We start from the raw sequence: 13,757 nt of genomic DNA, 5'->3' as shown, positions 1-13,757 counted from the left end.
TGAAATCATCTAACCTATTGAAGAAGCAGAATAGGATGTGGATTATAGGGTTTCAGATAACACCAAGTCCCTGGTGAAAGGTATGTTATTTCCCTGCTTTGTTCTGCTTTCGGAAGAGCGTAGCTGTGTTTTCTCTTCTCCAACTGTATAGGTCATAGCAATTTTTTTTCCCACACCGGGAATTACAAGCTATACGGAGAGTCTCCAGAGCAGAATCACAGTCTTACACAAAAGCTAAGGGCGATTAGTCAGGGCCTGGAAGGTACACAGAAGGTAATTACCAGGTTATATTTGGGTCAGCAACCAAGGTCATTTATGAGATGCTATAAGAAAAACAGATGGTTTGTCTTTAGGTGGGGGTATGTAGACAGACATACATAGTTTAATTATTAGAATATTTGCATTCAAACAGATTAAATACATTTGGCAACTCGATGTATATTTGTGTCTACATAAAATGACGTAAGGAGCAACATGAAGCATTGTTCTGTGTTTGTAAGAAGAGAATATGGTAACAATCAACCCCACTCTTCTCTGACATGTCGAAACTGTTGTCAGAACTGACAGAAGACAAATCCTATTCTTGGCTCAGTTTGCTGCATGCTGCCAAGGGGTCATTCATTTGGTTGTTTTAAAGTCATCCCTGTTCAGCCATAGCTGTCGAATGGTGGGTCTTAGTGTTGGTGGACCTTGCGGGCTTTTGGAGGCATTCGTTGCCAACGGAAATTCCGAGGAAGTATTATTAATCCAGAAGGGCAATAAGGAGAGTAAGAACTGTTTGAGGGTGGAAAGAGTGATGAATTTCATGGGTGGGCCAGAAACACGGCTCAGGCATCTCCTTCACACGCTCCTACAAGCTACGATAATCTATGTTCCTCTTTCTTTGACCACCTTTCTTGGGGAACAGACTTTCATTGGATACTTACTCAGATTAACCCTCATCTCCTCTTTATTTTAAAGTTTTATTACATTTATTTATGTATTTGGGGGTGTGTCATGAGTGTGCCACAGCACCCATGTGGCTGTGAGAGATCAACTTGGTGGGCTTGTTGTAACAGACCTTAGCAAACCATTGTCACAGTGAACTACCATTCAGGCTGTAAACCTTAGTGCAAAGACAGCACCACCTGCCAAAACGAAAACACAGACCTAATCCACCAACGTCCATAGTTCTGGGAAACTCTCTAAATGTGGTGACCTTGCTTTTTGGTGTCTGTAGTTTTACTTCTGTCTAACTGTTCTTGTTAAGGGAAGTATGCCACCGAGGATATGGTTTTTGTGCTTAAAATCTCATCTTGAGAAAGGATACTGGCTACAGTGGTATTCTGAGCATCCAGCGTGGTCTCTGTCTGCTAGTAAAGACTTTCTCTTGGCCTAAACTGGTGTCAGAGTCATCCCATCCGGTGACTACCCTACAACAGAGCCAGGTCTCTCCTTCCACCATGTGTTTGCTGGGGTCAAAGTCAGGTCACAGGCTTGGAAGTACCCACCTTTATAGGCTGCACCATTTTGCAGGCCCAGTTCTTCTCTTGAATTCTGGGGCTCTAAATCAAACTGGCTTCTATATTTACACCAAATTCTTTCTAAGTCAATAACCAGATCAAAATCTTTATGTCTCAACATGTTCAAAGTCAAGCTGATATTCTACCTACAATTCTCCCTGCTGAGATTATTAGTAATTCACATGGCCAGTCTAGGTTCCTTTTTCAGTATTTCCCCGTCTCTCTCTGCTGATAACTAGACAGTCACTCATTGGAATGAGTTTGATTTATAAACATCTGGAATGGTCACTGTCTTAATTTAGGTCTTCTTTGTTCTCCTCCTCCTCCTCATAGTTCTCATCTTCATCATTTTCCTTGTCCTCCTTCTGGTCCTCTTGGTCCTCCTCCTGGTCATCCTTGTCCTCCTCATCTTCATCCTCCTCCTCTTCATCCTTGTCCTGTTCATCCTCCTCCTGTTCCTCTTCCTCCTCCTCTTCTCTTCTTCTCTTTCTTCCTCCTCCCATTAGTTCTCATCTTTCATTGTTTTCCTTGTCCTCCTTCTCCTCCTCCTTATTTTCATTGTCCTCCTACTCCTGCTCTTCTCTTCTTCCTCCTTCTCTTCTTCTTTCCTTGAATGACTAGCCATCTTTGGGTGGATATTGTAGTTTCCATTATTTTCTCATCCTTCTTTTTTCAGTATATTCTTCGGATCTTTGTTGGATAGCGCTTTAAAGTATAAGCCCACTAGCTCCCTTCTTAAAGCCCACTATGTTATACTAGTTATATAAAGGCCACCAAGCATGAATTGTCTCAGCCCCTTATCAATTTTCACTGTTTGCATCTTTGTTCCCATTCTTCTTCCTGTCTCAGCTCCTTAAAGCTCTGTGTGTGCTGAGACTCTGAACCAAGGTCTCTCTTTGAACAGAGTGCTTCTTTAGGGTTCTTGGACCATTGTTCATAGCCATTTTCTTTGTTCCTGACTACCCTATTTCTCTTAATACATGGCATTTTCAAAATGTTTAACATTCTCTAATGTTAAACAACAAAATTATGTTTTAAGATATAACAAGGACCACACAGTTCCTATTTCCTTGGACCACTTCCGGTTAACTATGTGTCTCAGACTGCACATGTCATCTGTGTGCTCTTATGCCACAACCTGCTTCACATGTCATAGTCACATGTTTTTTTTCCTGTCTTCGCTTTAACCTGTGAGTTTCTTGGGTGTTGAAACTGACATTTTCTTTTCATTATCAGAGCTCTATTAAACAGGAAAGATAAATTTCAAATAGTAAACTTGAGTCTGGAATTTTAAAATTTTTTCTAAGTTTTTAATTTTGAGATTTTTATGTCAGGAATGAACCCTCCCACCTCCTCGCCTCTGAGGGAGGTTGTGAAGCACCTGTGCTAATGAGGGTGAAACACATGACACTTGTGGTCTTGAGCTGCCTGAGCTGGCACCTGTGACTTCCATGAGCACAGCTTTCCCTTGCTGCGTGTTCAGTAGTGGCATCCTCCCATCCACGTCATGAGCGTCTCTGGACTGGCTGTGTCTTCACTGCTTCAGCCTTCTTGCTGGACACATATGATTGGGGTTCCCTTGTTCTCTCTCTACTGGAGATCATGCCAGGGATTGAAGAGAAGCATGCGTTCTCAGGAAAGTTCAGTGCTTTGGCTTTTTACTTTTTTTCTGCCTCAAAGAATCAGTTTTACATTATATTGGCTTCTAATTCAGTTAGCATAAAGTTTCGCTTGAATCTTTCAGGCATTAGTATCTTAAAACCTCAGACTCAAACATATCAATCTGGATGATTTCCACCGCAAGAGAGAAACACTTAACATGAAAGCAGCTTCAGTTAATAAAAAAAATGCTTAATGATCTCATGTGAAAGGAGGTTTGGGTTAGGGCATGTAGCATAGAAACTTCAATGATGATTCTCGCTCTTTCTTTCTCTCTATTGCCCAATCCTTAGTAAACAGCTTTAGTTATCAAACCTGTTTCCTCATGGTCCCAAAATGGTTGCCCCCATTCCCACCATGAGAAGAGACATATTTACCATATCAGTTGCTGGTAATATGCAGCCATTAGTATATTTCCAATCTCGGCAGCACAATTTTAAACGATTACGGTGACTTCAGTATAATACAATGTTTACGCAGTTTATCCACCGTTTGTCAAGTTAAGTTGTGCACTAATTGACATACACACAGCATCTGCAAACTCTATGTATTCATCAGACGCTCGTATATTAACAATGGAGAGCGGTCAGCACAGTCACCACGGCCTCCCAAGAGAGAAAAGTCAAACTTGTCCAGAATAAAACCTGAAGCCGGATGTTCCTATGCGAAGGGGCGAAGGTCACACGTAACATACCTTCTTACGCGAGCATCCACTCCTGACATCCTCACTTAAACCTTCCCAGCCTGCTCTGTGTGTGGTGGTTTAGCTTACTTCTGCTTACCTACAAAGCACTGTTTTTCCATCATTTAAGTAGCTCTCCTAGACTCATCTTTACTTCTTTGGTGATACATCCCAGGCTGCCAAGCCAGGTCCTGTAACAGCCAAAATTCAAGGCATCTGGTCTCTTCCCATAACCATATCGAATCCCTGGATAGCTATAGGTTTTACTCCAGAAGGAGGAAACTGTTTATATCTGGCTCTCATCCTCCCTTAGTTTGCATTATAAGCGGAAAATTATGCATTCTTGAGTTGAACCAACTCACAAAATAACGAATGAGTAATGCTACTTGGCTCTTGTTTTCCTTTTTAATTTTAAAGGACATAATGTGTGTTATCTCAGAGAATGTCAGTTTGCTGATTCAAATTTGGCCATGTGGTTGAATCCAGCTGCCCTTTATAACTCTACTTTCTATATATTTCAAGTTGCTTTCACATTCCAAATAGCATCAGTGAATGCATGTTTAAAGCCAGAATTGGGATTGCTACTTACACTCTCGTTGAGATTGTTCTCAAATCAGAAAAAGCCTCTGTAGGTCATGACCTTTTCTCTCTGCTGTGTGACAGAACCTTACAATCTGGGACACATAGCCCTCTGGCATATTACCTGCCAGTGAGGTTGTCTAGCTGAGAATAAACCTCAATGCATGAATTTCTGAAAAGACTCAAAATTGAACTTCTAATATTATCCTTTGTCAATCATCTCCTTATTATTTATTAGATTTCTATAGTGCCTTTTCTCCAAGGAGCTCAATGTATTTTAAACACATGTTATAATGTACTTTAAATAAGTGTTACCAGATTTGGCATTATATGTGAGAAATACTGGTCAAATTACAAATCTCAACTACAAATTACCAGAAGAATGAAAGAACATTTTAACATCATTTAAAAATTACATGTATGTACTTGCACGTGCACACACACACACACACACACACACACACACACACACACACACACCGCCTGTTGGCCCTATCAGAACCTTTTCAGAAACAACTGTAGGTTAGCTTTATAGGTTATCATTGAAAAAAAAAAACAACAGAAATTTACCTATAAATGCAGGCACTTGCCTGGGATCTGAAGTGCAATGTAGCCTTCTTGTTCTGATGTTCTCTTCAGACCAATCTTGCTTATGAACACTGATGCAAAAATACTCAATAAAATACTCCCCAACATAGATATCAGAAGCAGGAGAAAACAGGGAACAGGACAGGAGCCACCACAGAGGGACTCTGAAAGGCTCTACTGAGTGAGATGTAGAGATGTAGAGGCTGAGACTCAGAGTCAAACTTTGGGCAGAGTGCAGGGAATCTTAGGAAAGAATGGTAAGATATAAAGACCTGGAGAGGACAGAAGCTCCAAAAGGAGACTAACAGAGCCAAACAAAACAAAACAAAACAAAACAACCCTAGCCCTGTGGGCCCTGCAGAGAATGACACCCCAACCAAGGACAATGCCTGGAGAGGACCTAAAAACACCAGTTCAGATGTAGCCCATAGAATCAGTCTCCAAGTGGGGTCCCTAGTAAGGGGAGCAGGGGTTTTCTCTGGCATGAACTCAGTGACGGGCTCTCTGATCGCCTCCCCCTGAGGGGGTACAGCCTTGCCAGGCCACAGAGGAAGACAATGCAACCAGTCCTGATGAGACCTGATAGGCTAGGGTCAGATAGAAGGGGAGGAGGACCTCCCCTATCAGTGGTCTAGGGGAAGGACATAGGGGAGAAAATGGAGGGAAGGGGGATTGGGAGGAAATGAGGAAGGGAGCCACAGCCAGGATACAAATTGAATAAATTATAATAAATTATAATTAAAAAGAAAAATATACTCACAAATCGAATTCAAGAACATATTAAAGATATCATCCACCATGACCAAGTAGGCTTCATCCCAGGCATCAGGGGTGGTTCAATATACAGAAATCCATCAATGTAATCCACAATATAAACAAACTGAAAGAAAAAAAAAAACACATGATCATCTCCTTAGATGCTGAAAAAGCATTTGACAAAATCCAACACCCGTTCATGTTTAAGGTGTTAAGAGAGATCAGGGATAAAAGGCACATACCTAAACATAGTAAAGGAAATATATTGAAAGCATATTGCCAACATCAAACTAAATGGAGAGAAACTTAAACCAATCACTCTGAAATCAGGGACAAGGCAAGGCTGCCCACTCTCCCCATATCTCTTCAACATAGTACTTGAAGTCCTAGATAGAGCAATAAGACAGCTAAGGGAGATCAAGGGTATTCAAATCAGAGAGAAAGAAGTCAAAGTATCACTATTCGCAGGTGATATGATGGTATACATAAGTGACCCCAAAAATTCTACCGGTGAACTCCTTCAGCTGAAAAACACCTTCAGCAAAGTGGCTGGATACAAAATCAACTCAAAAAACTGTGACGCCCTCCTGTATACAAAAGACAAAAGGGCTGAGAAAGAAATTAGGGAAACAACACCCTTCACAATAGCCACTAATAACATAAAGTACCTTGGTGTGACTAACCAAGCAAGAGAAAGGCCTGTATGAAAAACTTCAAGTCTCTGAAGAAAGAAATTGAAGAAGATATCAGAAGATGGGAAGGTTTCCATCTCATGGATTGGTAGGATTAACAGTGAAAATGGCTGTCCTGCCAAAAGCAATCTACAGACTCAATGCAATTCCCATCAAAATACCAACACAATTCTTTACAGGCCTTGATGTTTCCTTTATAAAAACACAACAGATATTTCAATGTAGCCATCAAGGGATGGGCTCAGTAGGTACTGGGTATTTATTTGGCTGGATTTACAGGGCGTACTAACTCCTTTGCAGAGAATGTTATTTCTTTTCTTCCCCCTTGGATGTGTCAGTGTTGAAGTAATACCAAACACAACATAGCTATGAGCAACTTGTCCCCTTGATAGCAGAGGGAGGAGAGCTTCAGGTAAATGAAAACAACTGTCATACAGCAACATCTCTGAGTTAGAGGGACTTCAGAAAGTCAGAGGCAGGTGGTGCTTTCTAATTTAGAGACATCTTCTCTTTCTTTGTCACAAAATACCACTCCTTCCCCAAACTTTAACAATAATAAAAGACATGCCACATTCAAAGCACCACCCCATACTCCCCACCCCCATCCTGGCTGTCCTAAATTGTGGGCTTCAGTTGCATTCTTCCTTCTTCTTTTCTTCCTTCTTCTTTTTACTTGGGTGGATTTCTTTCAGCCCAGGCAGTCTTCATTCCACATGAGCTTTGAAATCATATCCCTAGATCTGTATAGAGAGGTAGTAGTTCAAGGAATTAGTAGCAGCCTTCAATGGTAATGCTGTCATTAGATCATTATGAGTCCTCTAAGGTTCTGCCTGTGAGCATGGCATGGATTTTATATTTGGAAATAAAATCCTCCCGGGATACCACAGAGCTGCATGCTGGCCTTGCCCCTTCTCGCAGGCCCTTAGCATTGGCTGCCCTGCGTCTGTCTTGTGTTACACCAGAGTAAGTCCTGCTGCGTTTGTTTCACATAAGAACCCCTTTCACTTTGTTTATAATGATCTGAATGATATTATTAGGAGAACAAAGCTGCTCAATGGTGACACTTATTGACCAGTCATATCATCTGTAGTTAACTCTCACGTTACATTTCAGGGAAGCTGTGTGAACCTAACTCCAGTATAACTTTTCTTTGGGGAACATTGCTTTGTGTTGAGTTTGAAATAAAATAGAACATAGAAAGCAGGTTTCATTTCCAGGACAGCATTTCAGTTAAGAGGTTTAGCCTTAGCCAGATTATAGAGACTTGTCTAAAGGAGACTCTTCCACCCAGCCCTGGCTGTGTGACTGTGGCCACGTGTGGGGGAATATGGTCTGCTCTGAGAGGGAGGGGAGACCCGTTAGGGGCTGGGGGTGAATATCTGTCAGAGGCGTCCAGCAATGGCTGGAAGACAGCCGTGTGTAAAAAGAAGACGCTCCTGCGCAGGAGTTGGGGGTTGAACAATTTCCTGTCATCCTGTCGGGATGACTATCCACGCTAGTATATCACTTATTGTCTGAGGAGACCCTGTAGGTAGCAGTGATGGTGGCTAGGTAAGCAGGTGAGCTACAGCATGGGGACATCAAAACACTACTGAAACCTAAAAGTCCTCCCAATCGGGCTGGCATGAATGAGTTTTGAGCAGCAATAGAATAAATAATACACAATAAAAACCGCATGTGCCAGATCTTAAACATTCTCACACCCTTCTCATTAACGTCGTAGTGTCACCGTCACTCCTGTTTCTCCACACCCCTCTCCTACTCTGCTGCAATAACACTGGAAGTAAGTCCACTATCTCACCGCTCTGACTTCAGAACCACTCCTGTGTAAGTCCAAAAGAGATGATTTAAAACATCCCAACCACAACACCCAGATCAAACCCAAATAGACTAATAGTCCCTTAATATCAGCAAGTATTCCATGCTTGTGTGATAGTTTTAACAATTGGTTGGCTCAAATGAGCATATTAACAGAGTCCTCAGATTAGGTAGAGCCTTTTCGGACTCTTAAAAATATTTTAATTTATACATCATCCTATTTCATTTTTATCTTGAATTATTTTGTTGGCAGAAACTCAGTTATTTTCTTTACAGAGATATCTATGTTTTGGTGATTGTGTCCTGTTAAGGAAGTTTCTAACAAGCAAGTGGACTTAGAGGCTTGATTTGATTCATGTTTTTATCTAGTAAGAACATTCTTGTTGTTGCTTTACTTACTACAGCCAAGAATTGGAGTCAGCCTAGGTGACCATCAATAGATGAATAGATAGTGAAACATATATGTGTATATCCAAATAGTAATATATATATATATAATCCTAACCAGCTCTAGGAAAAATGAAATCACAAAATTTGTAAAGAAATGGATTGTCTTGGAATGTGTAATACTAAGCAAGTTCAAAACAGTTTCAGACAGAAAAAAAACGGCATGTCTTCCTTCATATGTAGAATCTATCCAGTAATATATGTACATACGTAAACAAATACATGTGAGTATTGTATAATACAAAGAAAGAAACAGGAGAGGCTAATTATTATGGCATGAAGAAGGACTGAATGCAGGTAATGGACCTGAGTTTTGAAAAAAAGGATGTAAAGCTGATTTTTGTTTAGTTGTAATCCTGTTGTCGATTTTTTGTTTATACTAGCAGATAAGTACATACAATCAGACAGTAAACACATGAAACCCTATATGAAGCACTGTAGCTTCTGTCTCAAACAACTCCTGTGACTGGATAGTAGTTCATGGAGGTGCATAGTCTTTAGGTCTGGTTAACTTCAGCGTGTGGTTTTTGTTCATAAGCATTTATAACACGGTTTTAAGAACACTTCGCAGGCAATGGGTGTTCTTCCACCACGAGGCACGGAATCTCCGGTGTCTCTTCGGGGGATATAAGCCTGTAGTGGTGCTTAGTGTCTGGACCTGAAATTTCAAAGGTTTTCAACCTTGGGGTTTCCTTCTCTTTGGAGTATGTCCACAGGGAGAAACCTTCTCGTGGCAACTCTAGACGATGCCTGGGGCACAGCTCACATAAGAAGGGCAAGTCAGATATTCGGTTGCTTCTCTTCAGTTGGTGTAACCCTCCCCAAGGTCAAGGAGTTCTGTCTCCTTTGGTATTATTACGTATAAATGCATTTTTTTATTTGATTAAATTTAATCAATGGAAATTATCTTTTTAGTGCCCAAGATGGACTATCTCTGGTTACTGCCTGCCGTTCAGTTTCTCTTAACTTCTTTGACACAGTAGAAGACCTTGCCACTTGGCCCAATTGCACCCTTCTTGCTCTAGTTGTGCATGTCCCATTTTATGCCTGGACTCAAACGTTTGTTCAGAAAACTGGTTTCATTCACAGGAAGGTGAGATCAGGAGTGCCCCCTACTTCTCATCAATGGAAGTGGTATGTATGTTTTCCATTAGGCCGAGTCAGTTTTAAGAAAAAAAAAAAAAAAAAGCAAAAAACTCATTTTTTTTTCAACTCATATTTCTGTTCAATGGTGACACAAATGTTTGGGATACATTGCTTGGCAATAAACAGAAAATATGACCCAAGTTGACATTAAAAAAAAAGTTTTTCCTTCTTTTTCTGACTTTTTGTTGTTAATTTGTTTTTTTTTGTTGTTGTTGTTGTTTCTTCATTTTGTTAATTTATTTTTTAATTTTTCTTATTAGTTACATTTTATTAACTCTATCCCAGCTGTATCCTGCTCCCTCATTCCTTCCCAATCCCACCTTCCCTCTCTCATCTCCTCCCTGCCCCTTTCCAAGTCCACTGATTGGGGAGGACCTCCTCCTCTTTCATCTGACCCTGTTTTATCAGGTGTCTTCAGGACTGGCTGCAAAGTCTTCTCTGTGGCCTAGCAGGACTGCTCCTCCCTTGGGAGGTGGGGAGGTCAATGAGCCTGCCATTGAGTTCCTGTCAGAAATAGTCCCTGTTCTCCCCACTATGGGAAACCAATTGGTTACTGAGATACCATGGGCTACATCAGAGCAGAGGTTCTAGGTTATATCCATACGTGGTCCTTGGTGGAGTGTCAGTCTCAGAAAAGACCCCTGTGACAGATATATTTGGTCCTTGTGTAGCTCCTATCCTCTCCACGTCATACTAACTCCCCCTTCTTTCATATGCACTCTGCCAAAGGTTTGGTTGTTATTTGTAACAGAAGAGATAAGACTGGGTTCAAATGAAGAACTTGGTTTTTCCCTGTGCCATGCTTTTCTTTATATATAATGGCTCCATTTTCAGATTAGCTGTTCTCAGGTCCTGAGAATTGCCACTAGCTTCCAGAGCTTCATGTTTCCATATGTACAGCCAGAACCAAAAAAGAATCTTTGTCTCTTTCTTCTAAGAAATAATACTGAGAGTTGTTTGGATAAAAATCTTTACTTGAGTGCTTGCTTGATGGAGAGCCAATGGCTTGTCAGGAGGAATATGCTGATTGGCCGAACCTGCTCTCTTTTGCTGCTGAGATTGGAGGAAAGAGCTCCCTAGATCCAGCTGAATCTTCAGATAGAAGCTGAGATACTGGAAAGGGGAAATAGGAAGGAGGACATGGATTCTGAAGACAGGACAATAAAGATCTAATGTCATTTTATCAATCCACGTGTACTGACTCAGATCTTTCTAGTAATGTATGCACTATTTTAAGCCTTACAAAGGCAAAGAGGAGTTAAAAAATTTCCTAGTCTCAAGGAATTTTGGGCTATCAAAAGTTGAAACAGTGTATTTGAATAAACTAGTAGACAAAAATTTAGATTATAGTGAGGTCAAAGGAAGGATCTATCTGAGACAGGCTCTCTCTATGGTCCTAGCTGACCCAAAACTCACTATGTAGACCAGGCTGGCCTCCAACTTATCTACCTGATTCCACCTCTCAAGCGCTGAGATTTAAGGGAGACGCTACTGCAGTCACCATACATTTTAGTTGAGAAGTTTTCTGGTTATTTTGATATATTTATTACCTTCCTTGGAAATCTATACCAGAAGACTCAAACAGTCCGCAAATAATATCTACTCTCAATGGGGAAATTGCCAGGGACATTTCCCTCGCCATATCTCTCAAAAAAAGTTATTATCAGTGTAAGAATTAGTTTCTGAGATACTTTTTCCATATGCTCTTTCCGGGAGAAAAGGAACATTCTGTGTTAACCCAAAGCTTGCTTTCTCTAAGTTGGTTCGTCTACTATTACCTGAATGTTTTCATGAGTAACTCCAAAGAAAACAAGATGCTAGCTCCAGACTGTTCCACTGAGCTGACCATACATTCAGGTGTAGTATTTTGGATTATGAGGACACGTGAATTATAAAGCAGAGTCTGGAATACCTCTGAAATCCCATCCAAGCAAGTCTCATCTTCAAAAAGAAAATGTGGAAGAAGTTCCATTAAAAAAACTGGACATCTATAAAGCTTACAGTGACCAGAATCATAAATAGAATGATAAAATTTAAAGATCCTGACTCCAGTTAGTACAGATGAAATGATAAGGCGGCGCCTCACTCACTTCAAGTCAAACACAACTCCTATTTCTTTTATTAAATGAAAGGCTTTAACTGTAGTTACTTTTTCTATTTTGTCAGCTGGTGTGAGAGTCTAATAGCAAATTACAATCACAACTTGGGTGTACAGAATAACAACTTTATCTTTTAAGCTCATGGAGTGTCATCTAATTATTTTGAATCATTAAAGGGATCCATGCATTATTTTCTCAACCTATTCCCACCATTGGGATGATTGGTACTTATTAAGTGACCATCTCCTGCTTTCGTTCTCATTCGTGTTTGCCATTTATTAGCAGTGTCTTAGGGACCTCCCACGTTGGGCTGGAGGACACTCTTTGTGGTCAAGTCGGTGCAAGAAAATGCCTTGGTTGGTAGAGGGAGGGGGAACAGACACAGCCAAGGACCTCAGACTCAAATGCAAGTGTCTGTGCTATTTGACGGGGCGTTCCTGACTCCCAGCATAGTCCTAGCTGAGAGTACAATTGTTTATGCTGTGCCGCAGTGTAGAGCAGACAATAGCACACAATCAGAGCCTTCACACTCAAACAGACATCACACTCTGTAATTATATTTGTCTGACAGATTATTATAATTGTACATGGCAGGTAGTGGAAAGCAACTCCTTTTTGCAGCCTAAATAATGTGGCATATTCTGCATACTCTAAATCAACCTTGCAGAAGGTAAATTATGAAAGCTAAAAGCACGTTGAGTGTTTTTATTTACTCTTTCAGCTAGCATCTTATGTGGTGCTAGACAGCAAAAGAGCATTACCTTATTTTGCCTGGTACTATTTCATTTAACACTTTATTGTGCAAAGTTCTTTCTGGCTGACGGCTTGTTTGATTTTGGCATATGCACGGCAACACTAGCAATGATGCTCTAGTGCTTTTCCCTAGGCTTGCATCGACCCGGTCAGCCCAGGGGAAGAAGTAGAAGGTCAAACGTGTGACTTAAAAGGAAAAACGCTAAGCTATGGTTTGGTTTCTTCAACAGTTAGAAGAAACCAGCTTTGCCAGCGAGCTCTTCAGCTGTTGGCAGAGTTTAGAAGACTCTCCGGTAGCCTGTAGATGAGTGCACACCTCCGAGGTAGGCTCCTAAGGTGCCTGCACATCCACTCCCAGGCCCCCCAAGCGTGAGGGAGGTTGCACTGCTCATCCACTTTGCAGTTAGACAGGACACTGAGCATGACTTTTTGCATTTGCTTGCGGTTAGAAGTGGCTAGGTCACTTTCCATACTGGAGTGTACTTACATGTGAGATCCCCTGCTCAGTCTTTCTTGGCTGGCGGCCAAAGATAATGCATGTTGCAGGGGCAGTTAGAAGAGAAGGCAGCCCTCAGCTCCAGCACACGGGATGCTGAAGCTGCACCCTGCTAGCCGGCCTCAGATAGAAACTGAGAATGAGAACCACGCCCACACCCATTAAACTACTAAAATTTGAGTGTAGTTATGTTAGTGTAATTCAGCTTACCCTGACTGATGTGGGACCTTTCAGAATTTAGTTTTTCTAGGCGGCCCACATCTTATAGCAGGTTTGTGAATTTTATACTAGTTTTCCAGTTTCTTCTACACGAAGGTTTCACATTTCTAAAAATATTTATAATACGATCTGTTAAACACTTGGTAAGTGATTATGCTGTCATTCCTTACATTCTTCATGGATAAGTCTTCTGAAAATTTACAAAATGAGCTTACTCAGGCTACAGCAGGTAAATAATCCCAACAGAAGTCTCCTGGGCTCTATTCCTGCTCTATCTCACAACTCTGGCTTACATCTGTTCCACAAAACAGCAAAATGAGT

Source organism: Meriones unguiculatus, chromosome 7 (genome assembly GCF_030254825.1).
Source record: "Meriones unguiculatus strain TT.TT164.6M chromosome 7, Bangor_MerUng_6.1, whole genome shotgun sequence".
NCBI lineage: Eukaryota > Metazoa > Chordata > Mammalia > Rodentia > Muridae > Meriones > Meriones unguiculatus.
The sequence above is the reverse complement of the archived record's forward strand: the minus strand, read 5'-3'. Positions refer to the sequence as shown.